We start from the raw sequence: 22,422 nt of genomic DNA, 5'->3' as shown, positions 1-22,422 counted from the left end.
TATCTTCATTCCAGAGAATTCGTCTCACTATTTAAGTTATCCTTTTTTACCTGCCGTGTCCCTTCTTCTGGAATTTCTAATTTTTTATTTTTATTTTATTTATTTTTATTTATTTATGACAGTCACACACACACACAGAGAGAGAGAGAGAGAGAGAGAGAGGCAGAGACACAGGCAGAGGGAGAAGCAGGCTCCATGCACCGGGAGCCCGACGTGGGATTCGATCCCGGGTCTCCAGGATCGCGCCCTGGGCCAAAGGCAGGTGCCAAACCGCTGCGCCACCCAGGGATCCCATGGAATTTCTAAATTATAACTACATATCTCTTTCTTCTCATAGTTTCTATCGATATTTATCTGAAGTTCTGGGAGGATTTCTGAAACCTGTCCAAATTTTCTGGGCTCTTAATCCTCTGAAACATTCAGAATGATGCTTGCACTGAAAAGGAGGTAATGGTATTTGTGGGAGATCCTGTTAGTTAACTTAACATGGTATCTATTCCAAGCCCCTTCACCCTTGCCCAGCTCCACCAGAAAGAGGCTTTCTCAATCTCCCTTATTGCTAGTGGTGGTGGTGGCCCTGTGACACCATCCTGGTGAATGAGATGCAAGCAGAGATCTTGGGAGGGTATGGGGTGGCTCTAGAAAACCTTAGTATTCTTGATGAAAGGACATATGTGACTAATGCCAACTCTTCCCACTTCTTCCTACTTTCAACAAAGACCTAATGTCTGGAAAGGAAAAACAAAAACACATTTTGTGACCAGGATGGAAGGCTAAAAGAATAGTAGAGAGATTGGCCATAATAATTTAGAGTCAGCTAACCAACACAGGTGGTTAGCTTGCCTCAGATTTCTTGTTATATGAAACAATTACAAGTTTTTATTTCACAAGTCACTGTTAGGTGTTCTTCCACTTGCAGATGAACACATTCTATTTCAGTATTTCTCTCTTAACAACAACAAAAAAATACAAAATGCCTTAAGAAATCTGATAACCTCTGCTTTTCACTTTGGGTTACTTGGCTGATGGGTTCACTTTATCAGTAATAACACAGATTTCACTGGAATTTCCCACAGAAAGGTCATGCAGGACTTCTGTTCCTGCTAAGTCTCACCAGGTTACATCTAAGGATATCTCTCAGATACTCACAGTCCAGTTTATCACTTCTACTACTCCAACCCACGCTGATGTCTGCAACCTATGAAGCCATCAAAGGTGCCTCATCATTACTACAGTTGTGGATACCTCCCATAAGAATGCTCATATACATTTCAAGGAAGTATCTTCTGATGTTCTCAGATCTGCCAACTCTGAAGGCATCAGAGCACCACTTTGCTCTACACAGAAATGGAAAGAATACCAGTCATAACTACAGGAGTTATTGAGCACTCACTGTGTCATAGCCTAAATGATTTATGCAGAGTCTCTCATTTCCTTCCCCCAAGAATCCCATTAGCATGTTACCATTATTTTACCAATAAGTTAAGTAACTTGCCCAAGATCACAAAATGAGTGATGGAATTGGAAGTCAAATTTAAACTTGACTCTCCCCCATCTAGCCTGCTTGCTCTACTGTACTGTTGCCTGGGGACCCAAGAAGAATGGACTGTTCAACAGGGAGTTTCGGCAGAGGCTCCACCATAAAATAGATATAAAATTCCAAAGCAATGTGTCACAACAAGGTATCGACTAGAAGAGAGTCAGAGAAGATTTGTGAAAATATTTAGAGACAGAAACAAGCATATTGTGAGAAGCACTCATTCCCCAGAAAGGAAGAGCAAAAGTGCAACTCTATTTCTTCACCCCTAGCCTACAGAAAGGACTTTCAGCAGGATTACTTGGAAGACTTGACAGTTATTTTCCAAAGCTGATACCTGCCTGAAACAAACATAATGGGGTTTCATCCATTTCAATGTGACCAGCTGGGTACTCCAATGGAGGGAGCAAAGTAAAGGCAGATGTGTTGGAACTGCCCTGTCCTCCTCACTTTTATGAGTCAACAAATTCATAAATGTTTTCCATGGACCAAATGTGGGTCCCGGTAGGGGAAAGAGCCAGGCAGAAGCCCGCCAGAAAACCTGGGCTCAGAGGCAAGTGACCACAGAGGAAGAGAGGTCATTACACACCTTATAGTCAGTACAGCCCAGCAGGGAAATCTCCAAAGTGCCATCAATGCAGTGATAGGATAGTCAACTTTCTACGTCTGCTGTACTCAGACAGCCTAAAATCGCCTTAAGACCTATTCACTGAAACTCCTTAGCCTCCATTCCCCTTTCCCACTGCAAATTCCAACTCCAACAGGAGTCAGTAGGAAGAGTAGCTAGTGAAGGAGGGGACAAGATCAAGGAGAAGTCAACCATTCCCTCTTTTAGAGAGGGTAGGGGCCCACCCACTACAGGCCCTAACTTGCAGGGAACAGGAAGCCTGTGCTATGCAATAAAGTGTTTTCTAATATATTGGATTGAAAATTTTAAACTATGGAATCAAGGCAATTAAGAGTTACCAGCTTGTAATATTAGTTACCTAACACTAATCAGGAGAGCTATGAGCCAGCCTAAGTTTCATCCAGGGCTATAGGAAAAACTTCCTCCACTGTAAAAAATTTAAAGAACTAAGGGAAACAAAATAAACTGCATTCAGCTGTGTTGTCAATATACAGATACACAGATACTCGCGGCTACATCTTCTTAAGAAACCTACAAAAAAACAGATCTTTAGCTTTTACCTAGAACCTTATTTTTCCATGGAACTTAAACAAAAGCTATAGGAACCAAGTAAGAAAACAGACACCTTACGGTTCTTTCCAACTTCACCTGTATCTCAGGCCCCACTAATTCTCCCTCTCCCTACCTTCAGGCAGGTTAATATAATGCAGATTGATGTCTCCTGGGCCTTCATCCCACCCAGCAAACACACACAGTCATGTTCTAATCACAGTGATGTCTCAGGATAATATCCCTGCTACACTAGCAAACAATGAACCCAGTTGTTCACATCAGGGGCAGTACCACCCCCTAGGGGAAATTCTGGAAATCTAGGAGGATGACAGTTCTCTTTTATGTTATAGGAGGTCATTCTATCAATTTTTGAAATTTTATATTAGGTGGGTTATATAACCTATAGATTTCATCCAGATAGTAAAGATGGCATTAAAAAATACATATTATGAAAATGAGAATTTGATCTGATATGATTGGTAACAACCAGACTCATTCTACTTTATATTATTTATCCAATCTAATTTTTTCTGACCTGTATATTCATTTTGTATATGAACATGCAAATTTTTATTTTGAAACTTTTTACACATATAAAGGAGTTGCAAGAATAATACAATAAATACCTGTTTGCTGTTCCCCTAGATTCACCAGTTTTAACATTTTGCCTCGTTTGCTCTCTCTATATATATACATATTTTCCCCTCAACCATTTGAGAGCTGCTTGCAGACTCTGACACTTTATTCCTAAAAACTTCAGCCTGTATCTCCAAAGAACGAAAGCATTCACCTACATAATGCAAAGTAATGGTTACACTCAGGAAATTTAATATTAATAAAGAACTAGCATCTACGATACAGCTCCTGTGCAAACTTTGCCAATTATTCCAGTCAAATTGTGCCAACTGCTCCTTTGGTGCTGTTTTTCTATTTTCTTTTTCTCCTTCCGGTATCATGCAGGAAACACACATTTTTGCACGTAGTTGGCTTATTTCTTGGATTCCCTGTAAGCTAATCAGCCCACCATTCCTTTGCACCTGTCACTGGCATTTTAAGAATGCTGACCACATGTTTTACAGTATGTCTCAAATTTTGGACTGTTTCCTGATGAGGAGATTCAAGTCAAACTTTTGTTTTGTTTTGTTTTGTTTTTTGTTTTTGCTAGGGGAAAAGGGAGCTATTTTATCCCATCATGGTGGAAATGAGCATTTGGTTAAGGAAATACCTGCCAGAATTTTCCAGTAAAATAGTTCTGGTTTGTATACTAGGGGAATTTTAAAAATTGTAGCTTCTGGAAAAACTCTCCTGGAGAAAGAAACCAAATGCTCAGCACAAAAAGGCAGGCAATCCCATTCCTCACTACTTTTTCCTTGCTGTTATGAAGATTCCAGAAGTTCAGTCCTTAAGATGTTGCTAAAAAGTGACTTTCACGATATTCCATACAATTGTGTTCAATTATCATGCATTTAAAAGGTAAAATGTTCAAAAAGGAAGGTTTTTAAGTATATATGGTAGATAAAAAGTAAATAAGCACTTTCAATTATTTCATGCTTTCTTGGACGCTGACTAAATGAACTCTATTTACCACAAACTGCATTTTTAAACACTTTGTTTGGTTTATTTTTTAGAGACAGAGTGCAAGTGAGAGTGGAGAGGGGCAGAGGGATCTTGAGCAGGCTACTCACTCAGTGTGAAGCCCAATGCAGGGCTCAATCTCATGATGCTAAGATCATGTCCTGAGCTATCCAAGAGTTGGACACCTAACCGGCTAAGCCACCCAAGGCATCCCAAATACTTTGTATTTCTGTATGTCTAGCTCCTTTTGAGCCCAGGCACACTTAAGTCCAACTGCCAGATAAGTAAGTAGCTGGATGAGCAGAAAGTCATCATCGCCATGTAAAATCTATTCAAAGAATATGCCTTACCAGAGACAGAACTTTGAATTCAAAGAATAATTCATAAGATTAAATTATAGTAAATCCCTTGGAAAAAAATAGTTTTTGTCTTTTAATAGAATACCATATGCTACTGTAGGCATCCAATTCCTTGATCACTGATTTTCTGATTTGGTTCTCATTTAGAGTATTTCAAAATGAATCTTAACAGACCATAATAGCTTGAAATATTTAAGTAAGGTCTAAAAATGAGCAGTCTACTTCCTACTTACTAGAAAAGTAGGGTCCTTTGAGTATTACAAACACCTTGTGTCATTGTACAGAAATTCTAAAAAACTATGCCTGCTAATAATACATCTCAACAATGCCTTATTCCTCATTCCCTTGAGTTACATTTAAAAAGAGAGAGATAATTTGTTAAATTCAAATAAGCATGGGAAATTTTATTGATTTGAAAAACTGCTTTTCTTCAGTGAAAGCCAAGTTGTACATTAAGGAAGACGCATAGATAGAACAGTTTAAACTCCCACCTTTACCCAAATAAGACGTTATGTTCAGCCAAACTCTGGTCACCAATGCAATTTGGTATTGTATCAAGATATCACTGTACAGTGTCAGATCTGCCGTAGGGAAGCCAAATAGGGGAACATTTGGAAAGGGAGAACCTTTATTTCCAACCTTGTCTATGTTACCAGGCACTTGCCTGTGCACTGGATATATGTAAACTGGTTTAATTTCAACAGCTTTCTGATATTTTTCCTGCCCTACCTCCACTTTCATGAAACTCTAATCACCTTAAAGTCAAGTTCTATCTTCTTTGTGCTCCATTCCAAAAGCCCTGCACAATGCCTATCTCATAGTAAGTAAGTACAACAACATGAGTGAGGCCACACAATTGCTAACATCTAACTGCACTACTCCAAACTCATGCTCTTTATGACATTTCTAAATAGAATTTCCTATAGTGGAAAACCCTCAATAAATTGAAGTGGGTTGCATGTTCTCTACTGGCATTACTTTCATTTTAAAACCAAAAATATGTGTAACTATATTCAATTATTGACTTGTATAATGCATCCAGTGGGCAGTCTGACATTGAGCTGAAGACAGGGTAGTAACTATAATGAAATATAATCGTTGTGTAAATGATGATCAACACCTTAACATTTAGTACATAGAAAGAAGATAACTAATAGGTAGGATGGCATGTTTTACTGTTTATCATTAAAATGTTTCTTAATAGAGACTAACAATTTGAAAGGTAAGATTGATGAAAAGCATTAACTATGCAATAAATTCTATGACTGTGTATTTCACAGAGATCTATTGTAGATGGTCATTCTGGAGCCTAGAGATACCATAAATCATCAAGAAATAAATGTCCTTTTTACTAGTAGAGACTGTGATAGTTGAAAATTACTGCTGGAAGAAGATTCCAAAGTTTCATCAATTTTTATCAAGATGTTCAAGGGACCAAGAGTTTCTAGGTATGTTAACTCAGGGAAGGAATGACATTTTCTGTCCAAAGGTTGACTCTCTACCATTGTGGTGAGGGCACTAGCTCATGGATTCTTTTTTTTTTTATTATTTAAATTCAACTTGCTAACACAATAGCATAAAACTCAGTGCTCATCACATCACATGCCCTCCTTAACGCTCGTCACCTAGTTACCACATCCCCCTACCCACCTCCCTTTCAGCAACTGTTTGTTTCCCAGAATTAGGAGTCTCTCATGGTTTGTCTTCCTCTCTGATTTCTCCCCAATCAGTTTCCCTCCTTTCCCTTTTGGTCCCTTGCACTATTTCTTATATTCCACATATGAGGGAAACCATATGATAATTGTCTTTCTCTGATTGACCTATTTCACTCAGCATAATACCCTCCAGTTCCATACATGTTGATGTAAATGTTAGGTATTCATTCTCTCTGATGGCTGAGTAATATTCCACTGTATATACATAGACCTTCTTTATCCATTTATTTGTCAATGGACATCATGGCTCCTTCCAGTTTGGCTATTGTGGACATCACTGCTATGTAGTTCATGGATTCTTTCTCAATCACTGTAAGTTGATCCATTTCAATGATACAAGAATACAAATGATAAATGGAAGGAAGAGTACTAGTGACTCTATTTAACTGAATTACTACTCTTTATGAATATCACAGGACCATTGAAGCCTGCTCCAATTTATATCTACCTGACAGAGAAAACGTTGCATGTATCAAAGAAGACACACAGATAAGTATCTCTGAAAGAGTCCTGTAACTCTTCCCCTTTTTGGTATGGCAGTAGTACTGTTCATTCGTTCATCTCTACATTGATATGTCTGTGAAATGTGCAACCAAAACTGTAACACTTATTCCAGACCTTATTTTACTGTAACAAGATGACTGGGAGCTCTTCTAAATGACCTCCCTGAATTTTACACACTCCTTCCCAAATTAATTTCTTAAAACACCACTTCAAGTAGGTTACCATCTTTCTTAACATCTGCACTAATGCCACAATACTGTTGGAGAAAGCTGCAACTACTTAGACTTAACAAGATTTCCAAAATATGTCCCGTATCTTTCAGGGGATTCCCATCTCCTTAGCGTTCCCCCAAATGACTTTTGTAGACACAGTTGGTTTACTTGCTAACCTCCAAACATGTCTTGTATATTTTCCATTTGCACTTTGCTCTCACTATTTTACCCAACCAGAACATCATATCCTAGCAACTTTCACTAAATATTATCCATGGACTCAGTAAAATCCACACTCATCTAAAATTGTCCCATTTTGAACTATCTCCCATTTCTTTTGACATGATATGCAAATTCTTTAGTTATTCTAAAATACAATTTTAAATTTTAACATTAAGCTTTTCATAATTTAACATCTTAAAGCTTTAATATTCTTAAAGACAAAAAGCCCATTTTACTCTTTTTTACATTTCCACTCTGCCCAAGTATGTTGTTTATAGTACTCAGTAAATATTTTCTAATTTGACTCTATTCTTATTTAATAAACTGTGAGAAAAGGAAGGAGGCCAGATTGCAAAGCACAAACCATGACCTTTCTTAGCATCAGATTTCACAGTAAATTCGTCAAATTTGGTGGTTGTCTTTTTAAATACAGATTGATAGTTTTTCTTGTTGGTGTATTTAGATTTAAAACGACCATTTTACCATAGATTTTTTTAATTGAATCACACATTCTATGTTTGCTTTATCTTTTTTTGTCTGTCTTTGGTATTCCGTATCACCGTCTATTAGCTGTGTAGTGATACACCCGTCTTAAGCTATTCTTACAGTGGTTACCTTAGTAATTACAACTCACATCCTTGATTTTTCAAAGGCCAATGTTAATGGGTACGATTGCCTTTATCAATGCAAAGACTCTGAACACTTAAACTCTATTTACCTCCTATAACAGGTTAGTATTTTCCAGAAATGGATGAACAATATTTTCATTCTGCATGCTCTTCTAGTATCTTGCCACTCCTCCAGCAAAAGATGAAGTCTAGTTCTCTTGCACTTGCAACTGGTTAGATCTTTGGGATTGCCTCAACAAATAAAATGCTGCAGATGTAATGTGGCTTGGTTTCTGGAATCAGTAACTAACCCCAGAGGCAAAGTGATACCAAATGTTGGACTTCTCTGAATACTCATCTCTCCTAGACTCTACTACCTTGTGAGCTCTTTTATGCCTTCAAGCAGGTGGATATGGTTTGGTTTGAAAAAAAAAAAAAAAAAACTCTTCTAGATAGTTTAGGTTTCCTATGTGAAAGCTGACTCAGATTTCCTAATCTGCCACTACCATAAGCAGAATGCTTTGGTCAGAGATGCCTGGGTGGCTCAGTCAGTTAAGCTTCCAACTTTTAGTTTCAGTTCAGGTCATAATCTCAGGGTTGTGAGATGAAGCTCTAAGTAGGGCTCTGTGCTCAGTGCAGAGTCTACCTGAGATTCTCTCTCTCTCTCATAAATAAACAAAATCTTAAAAAAAAAGAAACAAACAAACCTTTGGTCAAATCATTAACACTGGAGCCTAACTTTATAGACAATGTATACCACTCAGAGAAAATTCTGTTGGATATTAACTTTCATCCTCTCCCCTATTAAGATTATGTGGTTTTATTTGCACTCATAGCAAATAACAATTTAGGCTCCTTGCATATTTCTCAGTTAATACTACATTAAATTTATGCATTTTATAATGTTTGCTGACAGATTACTGACTTACCTGAGTATACTCTATAGAATATATTACTAGCCAGGCCACTGGCTTTTTTTGGCAAATTAGAAGAAACATCAAATTTCTCAACCTGTACCTATGATGGATATTAGTTGCCTGGAACTAACATCAAGCCAAAATTCTTCAAATAATATTCTGGAAATCATGGGGTTGAAGTCAAAATCATTACAACTTCCTGCATGTGATGATGGCAAAGAATATCAATGTGATGTCAATGTAAATAAAGCAAAAGGTGAATGAAGCCCCTCAAGGTCCATTCATATTGTACCAAATGGTAAAAATTCATTTAAAATGATAATTAATATTCATTGTATGTGTGTGTGTGTGTGTGTGTATGTAGACACACACACTTCACTCACTCATTCATCCATCCATTAATGGACACTTAGGTTGTTTTCATATCTTAGCTATTGTAAATGATGCTGCAATGAACACAGGCATATATATGTCTTTTTGAATTCATGTTTTCACCATTTTCTTTGGGTAGATACCCAGAAGTAGAACAGGTGGATTGCCTGGTAGCTCTATTTTTAGTTTTTTAAGGAACTTCTATATTGTTTTTCACAGTGCAACAATTTACATTCCCACCAACAGTACATAAGTATTCCCTTTTCTCCACATCTTCATCAATACTTTTCTATATATACAGTAGCCAGTCTGACAGGAGTAAGGTGATACTTCATTGTCATGTACCTGCATTTCCCTGTTTATTAGTGATGTTAAGCATTTTTCATGTGTTTGTTGGTCATCTGTACCTTTTTTTTTTTTTAAGAAAAATGTCTACTCAGCTCCTCTGCCTGTTTTAATCTGATTACTTTTTTTTTTTTTTTTGAGTTGTAGGAGTTCTTTATAGATTTTGGATAATAGCCCCTTATTAGATATATAATTTGCAAATACCTCCTCCCATTCAACAGCCTTTTCATTTTGTTGATGGCTCCCTCAAAGTGTAGAAGCTCTTTGGTTTGATGTTGTACCATTTATTTTCACTTTTGTTTCCCTTGCCTTTAGAATCAGATCAAAAATTTTTTTTCTGCTAAAACCAATGTTAAGGAGCTTATAAGCCTATGTTTTCTTCTAAGAGTTTTATGGTTTCAGGTCTTATATTCAAGGTTTTAGCCCATTTTGAGTGGATTTCTGTATATATTTTAAGATAGTGGTCCAGTTCCATTCTTCTGCATATAAATGTTTTCTTTTCCCAGAACCACTTATTGAAGAGACTGTCCTTGCCCCTTATATATTCTTGCTTGCTTTCTCATAAATTAATTCACTATATATGCATGGGTTTATTTCTGGGCTCACTATTCTGTATCATGCTTCTGTTTATATACCAATACCAAATTGTTTTGATTACTATGGTTTTGTAAGATAGCCTTAAAATCAGGGAACATGATACCTCTGGCTTTGTTTTTCTTTATCAAGATAGTTTTCTATGTGGGGTCTTTTGTGATTCCATACAAATCTTAAAGGTATGTCTTTAAGAGGATAGTTAAAATGTTCTATTAAAAATGCCATTGGAATTTTGATAGGAATTATATTGAATCTGTAGATTGCTTTGGATTATATGGACATTTTAACAGTATTAATTCTTCCAGTTCATGAGTATGGACGATCTTTCTATTCATTTGTGTCTTCTTCAACTTCTTTTATTGGTTTACCATGTACAGAGCTTTTACCTCCTTGGTTAAAGTTATTCCTAGGTATTCTTACTGGTTTTGATGCAGTTGTAAATGAGGTTTTTTTCTTGATTTATTTTTTATTTTATTTTTTTCTTGATTTATTTTTGATAGCTTGTTACTACTGTATAGAAACAGATTTCTGTATATTAATTTTGTATCCGGCAACTTTAATGAATTCATTTATTAGTTCTAACAATTTTTTTGGTGGAGTCTCTAGGGACTTTTATGGTATCATGTCATCTGAAAATAGGGGCACTTTTAATTCTCCCTTTTTAATTTGTATGCCATTTTTCTTGCCTAATTGCTGTGTGTCTAGTAGGACTTCCAATACTATGTTGAATAAAAGTGAGAACAGTAGATATCCTTGTCTTATTCCTGATCTTAGGAAAAGCTTCCAGCTGTGGTTTTATCTTATATGGCCTTTATTATGTTGAAGTATGTTCCCCATATAATCACTTTGTTGAGAGGTATTTTTTTTTAATCATAAATAGATGACCTGTAATTCTTTTTGTTTCTTTTTCTTTCTCTTTCCTTCTTTCCTTCCTGCTTTGCTTTATTATTTTTTTTTCTTGTCTTTACCTGGTTTTGGTATCAGAATAATATGGGCTGATAAAATGAGTTTGGATGCATTCCCTTCTCCCCAGTTTTTGGAAATTGTCTGAGAATAGGTATTAAACCTTTGAATGTTTGGTGAAATTCACCAGTGAAGCCATCTACTTATGATGTTTGTTGGGAGGTTTTGAATAAGATTCACTCTCCCTACTGGTAATTTATCTACTCAGATTTTCTATTTCATCATATTTAAGTCTTGAAAGATTGTACATTTCTACGAATTTATCTTCTAGGCTGTCTAATGTTGTTGTCTCTTATGATTCTTTGTATTTCTGTTGTTATCAGTTGTACCTTCTCATTTCTTTTTTTGAGCCTTTTTTTCTTGATGAGTCTAGCTAAATATTTGACAATTTTATCTTTTTGAAGAGCTAGCTCTTATTTTCATTCATCTTTTCTATTGTCTTTTTAGTGTCTATTTAATGTATATCCACTCAGATCTTTATTATTTCCTTCCTTCTACTAACTTTGGGATTTGTGTGTTGTACTTTTTCTAGTTCCTTAGTGGTAGAGTTAAATTGAGATTTCTCTTCCTCCTCGATGTAGGCCTTTATTGCTATAAACTTCCCTCTTAGAACCATTTTTGTATATTCCATTGATTTTTCATGTATCTTTTTTCATTTGTCTCTTTGTATTTTTTATTTCTCCCCTGATTTCTTCCAGGACTTAAAGAGTTTTCAGTAAATAGTTTAATCTCCTCCTCTATTTGTAGTTTTTCCAGTTTTCTTCTTGTAATTGATTCCCAGTTTGATATCATTGTGATCAGAAAAGATGCCTGATATAATTTCAGTCTTCTTGAATTTATTGAGCCTTTTTTTCTGACCTAATATGTGATCAATCCTGAAGAATGTTCTATGTACACTTGAGAAGAATGCATATTCTGCTGTGTTGGGATTAGTGTTCTGTATGTATCTAATAAGCCCACCTGGTCTACTGTAATAAGGCCAGTGTTTCCTTATTGATTTTCTATATGATCTATCCACTGATGTAAATGGGGTGTCAAAATTCCCTACTATTATTGTATCACTATCCATTTCTCCTCCCTCTCTTTTAATATTTGTTTCATATATTTTGGTGCTCCTGTGTTGAGTGCATATTTATTTATCAATGTTGTATCTTCTTGCTGGAATGACCCCTTTGTTATTATGTAGTTCCTCTTTGTCTTTTGTTACAACCTTTGTTTTAGAGTATGTTTAGTCTGATATGATTAAAGTTATCTAGCTTTCTTTCCATTTCCTTTTTTAAATAATAAATTTATTTTTTATTGGTGCTCAATTTGCCAACATACAGAATAACACCCAGTGCTCATCCCGTCAAGTGCCCCCCTCAGTGCCCGTCACCCATTCACCCCCACTCCCTGTCCTCCTCCCCTTCCACCACCCCTAGTTCGTTTCCCAGAGTTAGGAGTCTTCATATTCTGTCTCCCTTTCTGATATTTCCTACCCATTTCTTCTCCCTTCCAATTGCATGGAATTATCTTTTTCCATCCCTTCACTTTCAATCTGTGTGTGACCTTATTTCTGAAGTGAGTCTCTTGTAGGCAGTATACAGATCTTTCTTTTCTTTTTTTATTCGTTCAGCCACTCCCTACCTAGTGATTGGAGAATTTAGTCTATTTACATTTAAAGTGATTATATATACTTATACTATATACTTATTGCTATTTTGTTTATTTTCTTTTTCTGGCTGTTTCTGTAGTTTCTCTCTGTTCCTGTCTTCTCTATTTCCTTGTGGTTTGATGACTATTTTTAGCATTATGCTTAGATTCCTTACTTGCATTCTTTCATGTATTTACTGTAAGTTTTTGTTTTGTGGTTACCATACAACTCACATATATCATCCTATGTATATAATAGTCTAAGTTGATAGCAACCTGAATTTGAACACATTCCAAAATTACATTTTTACTTCCACCATTTGGTTTTTGATGTCACTCTTTACATTGTTTTTATTTCATGTATACCTTAATTACTGTAGTTTTAATTTTACTACTTTTGTCTTTTAATCATTTTAGTAGCTTTGTGATTAATCCACTACCTTTACAATATATTTACCTCTTCCATGGAGATTTTTACTTTTGTATGTTTTGTTAATTAATGCCATTTCTTTTCAGGCTTAAAAAAAATCCCTTAAATATTTCCTACAAAGCTGGCTTAGTAGTGATGAATTCCTTCAGCTTTTGCTTATCTAGAAAACTCTTTATGTCTCCTTCAAATTGGAATGATAAGCTTGGTAGGTTGAGAGGCAGGTCCATTCTTACATGGAAATTTTTTTTCCTTTCAGCACTTTGAAGAGGTCAGGCCACTCCCTTCTCACCTGCCATTTCTGAGAAATCTGCTGATACACTTACAAGCCTTCCCTTGTATGTAATAATCTGCTTTACTCCTGCTGCTTTTAAGATTTTATGTCTTTAACTTTTGATCTTTTAATTCTAATGGTCTTGGCATGACTTTCTTTGGGTTCTTATTTAGAACTCCTGGTTTCCTGGACCTACATGTCTGTTTCCTTCCCTGGGTTAGGGAAATTTTCAGCCATTAATTCTTCAAGTAAGTTTTCTGCCTCTTTCTCTTTCTTGTCTTCTGGGACCCCTACGTGAAAATGTAATTCTGCTTGATGTTATCCCAGAGGTCCCTTGAGTAATCTTTATTTTTTAAAATTTTTTCTTTCAGTTGCTATATGTGAGTGAGTTCCACTGCGGTATTTCCAGTTTGCTGATCCATCCGTTTCACCCAGTCTGCTGTGGAATGCCTCTAGTGTACTTCCTAGCTCAGTTATTGTATTCTTGAGCTCTGTGGCTTCTGTTGGGTACTTTATGATGTTTTTTTTTTTACCTCTCCACTGAAATTTCACTGTGTTCATCTCTTTTTCTGAGGCTGGTGAGCATCTTTATGACCATTACTTTGAATTCTTTACCAGGTGGATTACTTATTTCTGTATCATTGTGGTCTTTTTCTGTTGTTTTGTCTTGTTCTTTCATTTGAAATATATTTTGCTTCCCCATTTTGCTGGACTCTCTTGTGTTTCTGTGCATTAAATAAGACAGCTACCTCTCCCAGCCTTGAAAGCTCATCTTGTGTAGGTGATATTTCTCATTTCACCTTCCCCTAGTTCTTGGTTGTCTCTCAAACCTTTGTGATTGTCTAAACAGCTTAATTTATTCTTGACATGCCCCCATTGTTGACGGCGTGCCAATGCCTGTCAGTGATCCAAGGGGAAGACTCTCATTTACCATCTAGTTTCAGGCTGATTAGAAGCCAGACCCTCAGATACTAGCTTTTAAAGTATGAATATATGTACAGTCCTGTGGGTCTGTAATCAAAATCCCTGCTGGCCTCTAGACCAGAGATGTGAAGATGTCCTCTGAGTAATAGTTGCAAAAATTGGGGCTCCAGGTGAGTGCACATGGAGCTGTAAATCTGTTAAAGTCCATGGGAGGAGGAGAGTTCAGGATTTTCCAACACTATCATCTTGGATCCCCTCCATTTTACTATTACTAGTGTATAATTTCTGCATTAATAAATGACAAATAAGGGATGCCTGGGTGGCTCAGTGGTTGAGTGTCTGCCTTCAGCTCAGTTTGAGATCCTAGGGTCCTAGGATGGAGTCCCACAACAAGCTCCCAACCGGAAGCCTGGCTTCTCCCTCTGTCTGTGTCTCTGCCTCCCTCTGTGTCTCTCATGAATAAATACAATCTTCTAAAAAAAATAAATGACAAATGATATTCTGAGTTTTTTACTTTGGTACAATCTCTCTCAAGTTTAGGGATCATAGTACCCTTGCTTCATAAAGCTAGTTTAGAAGTTCTCCTACATGCTGAAATAGCTTAACAGGTATTAGGATCATTGGGTATTTAAAGGGATAGTAAAATCCCATGAGATTATCTGGGCCTTGTTCTTTTTATTCTGTTCATTCTCTTGATTCTTCAAAGTTTTTTTACTATATTTGTGCTAAACTTCAGCTTATCTTCTATCCATCATGTTCTCTTCAACCTTTTAAATCTTTTTTCATTAAAGAGCTTTCTTCTTTACATCTTATCTATTAAGTTATCTGTTATGAAGAGACTGTCTTTTTTCCAGTGGATAGTCTTTCCTCCTTTGTCGAATATTGGTTGACCATAAAGTTGAGGGTCCACTTCTGGATTCTCTATTTTGTTCCATTGATCTACGTGTCTGTTTTTGTGCCAGTACCACACTGTCTTGATGACCACAGCTTTGTAGTACAACCTGAAATCTGGCATTGTGATGCCCCCAGCTATGATTTTCTTTTTTAATATTCCCCTGGCTATTCGGGGTCTTTTCTGATTCCACACAAATCTTAAGATAATTTGTTCCAACTCTCTGAAGAAAGTCCATGGTATTTTGATAGGGATTGCATTAAATGTGTAAATTGCCCTGGGTATCATTGACATTTTCACAATATTAATTCTTCCAATCCATGAGCATGGAATATTTTTCCATCTCTTTGTGTCTTCCTCAATTTCTTTCAGAAGTGTTCTGTAGTTTTTAGGGTATAGATCCTTTACCTCTTTGGTTAGGTTTATTCCTAGGTATCTTATGCTTTTGGGTGCAATTGCAAATGGGATTGACTCTGGAAAAAAGACAGTATCTTCAATAAATGGTGCTGGGAAAATTAGACACTCACGTGCAGAAGAATGAAACTAGTTCATTCTCTTACACTATACACAAAGATAAACTCAAAATGGATGAAAGATCTAAATGTGAGACAAGATTCCATCAAAATCCTAGAGGAGAACACAGGCAATACCCTTTTTGAACTTGGCCACAGTAACTTCTTGCAAGATACATCCATGAAGGCAAGAGAAACAAAAGCAAAAATGAACTACTGGGACTTCATCAAGATAAGAAGCTTTTGCACAGCAAAAGAAACAGCCAACAAAACTAAAAGACAACCTACAGAATGGGAGAAGATATTTGCAAATGATGTACCAGATAAAGGACTAGTATCGAAGATCTATAAAGAACTTATGAAACTCAACAGGAAAGAAACAATCCAATCATGAAGTGGGCAAAAGATATGAACAGAAATCTCACAGAGGAAGACATAGACATGGCCAACAAGAACATGAGAAAATGCTCCGCATCCCTTGCCATCAGGGAAATACAAATCAAAACCACAATGAGATACCACCTCACACCAGTGAGAATGGGGAAAATTAACAAGGCAGGAAACAACAAATGTTGGAGAGGATGTGGAGAAAGGGGGAACCCTCTTGTTGGTGGGAATGTGAACTGGTGCAGCCACTCTGGAAAACTATGTGGAGGTTCCTCAAAGAGTTAAAATAGACCTGCTCTATGACCCAGCAATTGCACTGCTGGGGATTTACTCCAAAGATACAGATGCAGTGAAACGCTGGGACACCTGCACCCCGATGTTTATAGCAGCAATGTCCACAATAGCCAAACTGCGGAAGGAGCCTCGGCGTCCATCGAAAGATGAATGGATAAAGAAGCTGTGGTCTATGTATACAATGGAATATTACTCAGCCATTAGAAACGACAAATACCCACCATTTACTTCGACGTGGATGGAACTGGAGGTTATCATGCTGAGTGAAATAAGTCAATCGGAGAAGAACAAACATTATATGGTCTCATTCACTTGGGGAATATAAAAATAGTGAAAGGGAATAAAGGGAAAGGAGAGAAAATGAGTGGGAAATATCAGAAAGGGAGACAGAACATGAGAGACTCCTAACTCTGGGAAACGAACAAGGGGTGGTGGAAAGGGAGGTGGGACGGGGATGGGGGTGACTGGGTTATGGGCACTGAGAGGGGCACTTGATGGGATGAGCACTGGGTGTTATGCTATATGTTGGCAAAAAAAAAAAAAGTTATCTGTTTTTGTTTTCCTATGTTTGTCTTCATTTCTGAACTCTAAGCCTTCCTGGGTGTTGACAGCTCTCATTTAAAATATTTTTGTCTTCACTCACTTCTTTTCTGATAGTTTTACACTTCTAATATATGCTGGTTTTTTCTTCACACATTCTACCATTTTCTTAGTTTTTAAACCCATTTTGAACTCCTGAGTTACAGTGTTCATAAGTTTGGGGACTTGTCTGTCTGTGGACTCTCACTGGCTGTAGGAATATTAGTTGGCTCCTAATCTCTCTCATCTTATAAAAAACTTTGCATAGGATTTAAATGAGATAATATTCTGTCACTTACTGTTCTGGATGAAGAAAGTTTGCCTCTACTTTCAAAGGGAAGGAATAAGCCAGAGTAACTTTTTATTTTTTTAAACTCCACAGTCATCATCAGATGCCACTATATTCACCCACAATTGGGATTGTTTCCAATTTCTGCTACTCTTTTCAGACTAAGCTGTCATGCTTTGTGGTAAGCACTTTTTGGCAATGTGGGGGTTCTTTTGTGCCTTGGGTTCTTAAAAGCCCACTTGTTTTCCTTCCGCTTCCTTTTGTACAGATGCCGTTAATATGCAGGTACTACTAATGATGGTAGTTTGTCCCTAACTTATTATAATTGGGGCTACGGGAATATTCTGTTTTGAAGACGGTTTCTGTAGGTCTTTGGTTTTGCATTCTAGTTGCTTTGTGGCTATTTATAGCATTTAGTGAGGTTCAAAAACTGTATCACTGTCACTACCGTCATTCCCAAGCTATTTTTTTAAAGACTTATTTATGATAGACATAGAGAGAGAAAGAGAGAGAGAGAGAGAGAGAGAGAGGCAGAGACACAGGAGGAGGGAGAAGCAAGCTCCATGCCGGGAACCCAATGTAGGACTCAATCCCGGGACTCTGGGATCACGCCCTGGGCCAAAGGCAGGCGCTAAACCACTGAGCCACCCAGGGATCCCCTCCCAAGCTATTTTTGAACTGTCACTCATCTAACAAGAGTCCTGAGAAAAATGTGAGAGTAAAACATGGATAAAATGAATTAGTTGACTTAAGAAAACTGTCCTACTTACATCTGGCTTATTGACTGTATTATAATATCCAGGAAGAAATCTAACATTTCTTTGGAAGAACAAGTGCCTTTATCATAAATAGTAAAGTACGCTATGAATTGTCTGTTTAATCAAATTCAATCATGGGGATGTCATCTTGGTAATAACTAATTCATAGTCCTCCTTTTGCATTACCTTTTTAATTTCCAGCAAAAATGACCACAAAGAAAACACAAACAGGGGTTCTGATATGTTCTTCCTTGAAAAAGAAACAAAAATTAGCAAAGAAATCACTAATAATTCAAAAGGGTTTCACACAACAAAAACAAAAATTTCCGATTCTGGTGTTTGAAAAATGAGTAACATGTCTTTTTCACTATCTCTAAACTGTAACATGTTCCAGCAAAATCCTACCTGATCTAGAGCAGCAGCCTACTGGCTTATGTGCTATCCAGCCAACACTGAGGTGATGTCACTCTAATTTTTCATTTCTCCCTTTTACAATATGTGTTTAAAAGGTTTTCAAAAAGATACCTAATAGTTCCATTTGAAAAAAGTTCTCCCTTTTTACACCCATTTAAATGACTTTTCACATACTACTTCGTGTTCCCATTTTAAACCTAACACTACATTAATAGTGTTAATAATAGGTAAAAAATTGTTTTCACAGCTGTCGTTTTAATGACGGTATTTATTTTACTGAGTTCTTTAAGAAGTACTAAGTAGCTGTTACAACCGGCAACCCAATGGCCAAATTGGAATTATTAAAGTGACATCACACAAATAAACGAACTGGTGTCATATATGATCTCTATTATCTTACAAGTTACAACAATAATTCATGTTCAAAGCAGTGAATATAAACAAACACAGAACTAGAGTTTCACATACCTTCCCATTATATGGCCCATGCAGCCAAAGGACCACAGATAACAAGGACCCTGGGAATTAAATACTCAAGGCTGCACTTGAAAGCAATGGTTACTCCTCTCTTAATGTTATGAAATGCCATATACATAAAATTTAAGCTTAGCTTTAAATTTTTAAATGTATCTTTATTAACAGAGCTAATTTTAAGTAGATTTTTACCATCCAACCAATGCCACATCTTTTTTTTTTAATTTTTATTTATTTATGATAGTCATCACAGAGAGAGAGAGAGAGAGGCAGAGACACAGGCAGAGGGAGAAACAGGCTCCATGCACCAGGAGCCCGACGTTGGATTCAATCCTAGGTCTCCAGGATCGCGCCCTGGGCCAAAGGCAGGTGTTAAACCGCTGCGCCACCCAGGGATCCCCAATGCCACATGTCTTAAAGCCTTGTTTAGAAACTCCCAATTTTTAAGGTACCAATTTCTATATTAGCTCAGGAAACGTGAGTTGCTGCATGAAAAATATAAAATTTATGACTCTAGGGGATGCCTGGGTGGTTCAGTCGGTTAAACATCCAACCTTGATTTGGCTCAGGTCATGATCCCAGGGTTGTGGGATGGAGCCCCACGTCAGGCTCTGTACTCATCAGGGAGTCTGCTTAAGGATTCTGTCTCTCAAAAAAAAAAAAAAAAAAAAAAAGGATTCTGTCTCTCTCCTCCTCTGTGCCCCACCTCCCCCCACACATGTGCTCACTTTCTCTCTCAAATATTTTTTTAAAGTACATAAAATTTATTACTCTATCCTTTTAGATAGTTTATTCATTGCTCTTATAAAGTCCAAAATAGGTGTTACTAATGGGTTGGCAATATTCCTACAAGAGGTGCTGCAGGGGCCTAGGGTTGTTCCTGTTTAATGCTGAAAGCCCCAATCACAATACATAAATGATTTGTGAATATTTATGTACCAAATAACACTGTAACCGTCATTATGAAGCAGACCTCTAAGTATGAGCAAGATGAAAAGAAACATCCTGGCAACTCTGTTTACACACTATGGCAAAACAGAAGTAAATGGATGAAGTATAAATGAATTGGAACAAGGTGTGCAAAGTACAAAGAAACTAAATAAAATAATGTTCACACGAAAGAAAGAAATTTCTATAAATTGCTTCTTGAGAAACTTGACGAAAATCTGAATATCCAAAACTCAAAAACAAAATGATTAAAAAAAAACTGGAATTAAGGAGATCACTTAGCTATAAAAACAAGAACAAGCAGGGGGAAAAAAAAAACAAATAAAATCACTACAGAATCAATCAATAAATTAGATACAGCAGGAAACAGAAAAGGCAAGCCTGAAAAACTTTATGCCCGTTTACAGAGGGGACACCAAACATGAATTTGGATCAACTCAAAGGAACGCAGAACACTAAAAACAGCAAATACTGAAACAAATAGAAGAACTTTTCTCTCATTAAAAATACTTTAAAATAGAATTAGACATTTAAAGCAAAAGTGTTAGAAGGTATTCTGTGGATTATGACAGATACATTAGTAATATGTGCTATTATTGTCATTTGTTTTTACAGAGGCTATAAACCACACACTACTTGTTTAAACAGTAAAATATCTTTGATATGAGCATTGTTCTGGATAAAGTAAGTTACTGAGAAACAGCTTGATCTTTCTGCCTCTTGCATTTAAGATTCGTCAAGGCTAGAGCAGTGCTAAGGCTTAAGATATCCCTCTACATCACACACTACCATTTTGGGGACTCACACATCCTGGCCAGCTTTGAAACCTCCTGTTCTTGCAGGTGGGACATGTGACCACTAAGCCTCTCAGGTACATCAATCTCTCCACACATGCACGTGATGTCCTAACCTGTCCTGCTGTCCTGGGCGTCCCTAACTCATGGCTCTATTTCCCCAACACAGCATGTTCAGTAAGCTCTGCCTGGACTCCCACATCTGGTACCGTCAGATGAGATCTCTCTCAGAGCAACAAGACAGGGCAATTGCAGAGTTCATCTCTCTTCTTTCTGGTCTTTTTGGGATCATTATACTTTCGTTCCTGATAGCCATATCTTAAAAAAACCACCATTTTATGTATATTTTCTATTTTCTGGTTATCTAAGGCAGGCAAATAATATGGTTACTTTGTCTTGGCTGGAAGATCAGTCTTCAGCTATTCATGAAAAAGAAAGGCTGACTCTGCATTGAACCAAGAGTACACAGGACAGAGCGAAAGGCCCCATGGAATCAGCCCCAAGAAGCAAGACCACAGCCCTAATAAGCAACTGGCAACATATCCTTGACCTAATTTTAAAACTAGTGAAACGGTGACTACAAAGTGCCTCAAATTTTCCATCTTTTTCAATGAATGTGCCTACTGCAGTTATTGTATGCTTCTCTTACTATTGTATATGGGGTGTGTGTGTGTAAGTGGTGCAGATAATTTGTCTCTTAAATTCATGCATCTTCAGATTGAAGCACCTAAGGAACCTCATCTCTGAGTCTTAGGGAAGATAAGATCCTGAATCTCAAGCCTATGCCTATTGCCCTACTGAGATGAGACTTTCTTGGGAGGATTTGAATATATTTTTAATGTGAGAGAAGTGTAAATTTGCGGCCACAGGGTAGACTGTTGGTGGATTAAAGGTGGCCACTGGGATACCTGGATCGAGTCCTACATCAGGCTCCCCACAGGGAGCCTGCTTCTCCTTCTGCCTATGTCTCTGCCTCTCTCTGTGTGTCTCTCATGAATAAATAAATAAAATCTTAAAAAAAAAAAAAAAAAGGTGGTCACCAATTATCTGACACTACTCCCATCAAGAGATGGACTTAGGACCCATCTTTTGGAATGCAGACAGGCTCTGTGACAACTAAGACAAACAAAACACGGTTGTTGTAAAAACTGGAACAGGAGGAAAATCGGGAGTTCAGTTTGCATATCCTTCTTATCCTATTCAAGGCCAACTTGTAATATTAAAAATAGCTATAGAGAGGAGCTACTCTGGAGTATTCACTAGACTGATGTAGGTATTCAACATCTCATGACAAAGTGTCAAGGATCAGCTCCCAAATCCAGTATCTTTGAAAAAGAGTTGCAACAAAAATATCTTCCATATTTAAAAAATAGGCACTCTTACACCATGGTTATATTTTAATAAGTATATGGCTTCCTCTTGACACCAAGTGTGAAAAAAAAGGAAAAACTAAGTGCAGATTAAGTACAGAGCAACAGAATGTGCTCTGGACATTTAGAATATTCTTGTTACTTAAGATTTTGTAATAGTACAACCCCAAAACGATGATCTGGCTTAGGTTATAACTTTCAAAACTCAAACAACTGTAAATTGTGTTATTTGGAACAATTATGTTTAAATATATATGCTGCCAAAGTGAGCATGGAACAATTACTTGTAAAATTCCCCAAATTCAAAGACACTATTTAAAAATCCAGAAATAAAAACAAATCATGAACACA

General features: G+C 36.9%; 1 long non-coding RNA gene across 1 annotated transcript; it reads left to right on the top strand.

Annotated features, from left to right (window-relative positions):
* Nucleotides 1-332: 332 nt before the first annotated feature.
* Nucleotides 333-7,643, top strand: LOC118354783 (uncharacterized). The gene is made up of 3 exons (XR_004815881.2): nucleotides 333-447; nucleotides 5,932-6,099; nucleotides 6,783-7,643. It is a non-coding gene; the product is annotated as an uncharacterized LOC118354783 (long non-coding RNA).
* Nucleotides 7,644-22,422: the final 14,779 nt, after the last annotated feature.

This window comes from Canis lupus, chromosome 5 (assembly GCF_003254725.2).
Source record: "Canis lupus dingo isolate Sandy chromosome 5, ASM325472v2, whole genome shotgun sequence".
Lineage (NCBI taxonomy): Eukaryota > Metazoa > Chordata > Mammalia > Carnivora > Canidae > Canis > Canis lupus.
This window is presented reverse-complemented; position numbering and strand designations above follow the sequence as displayed.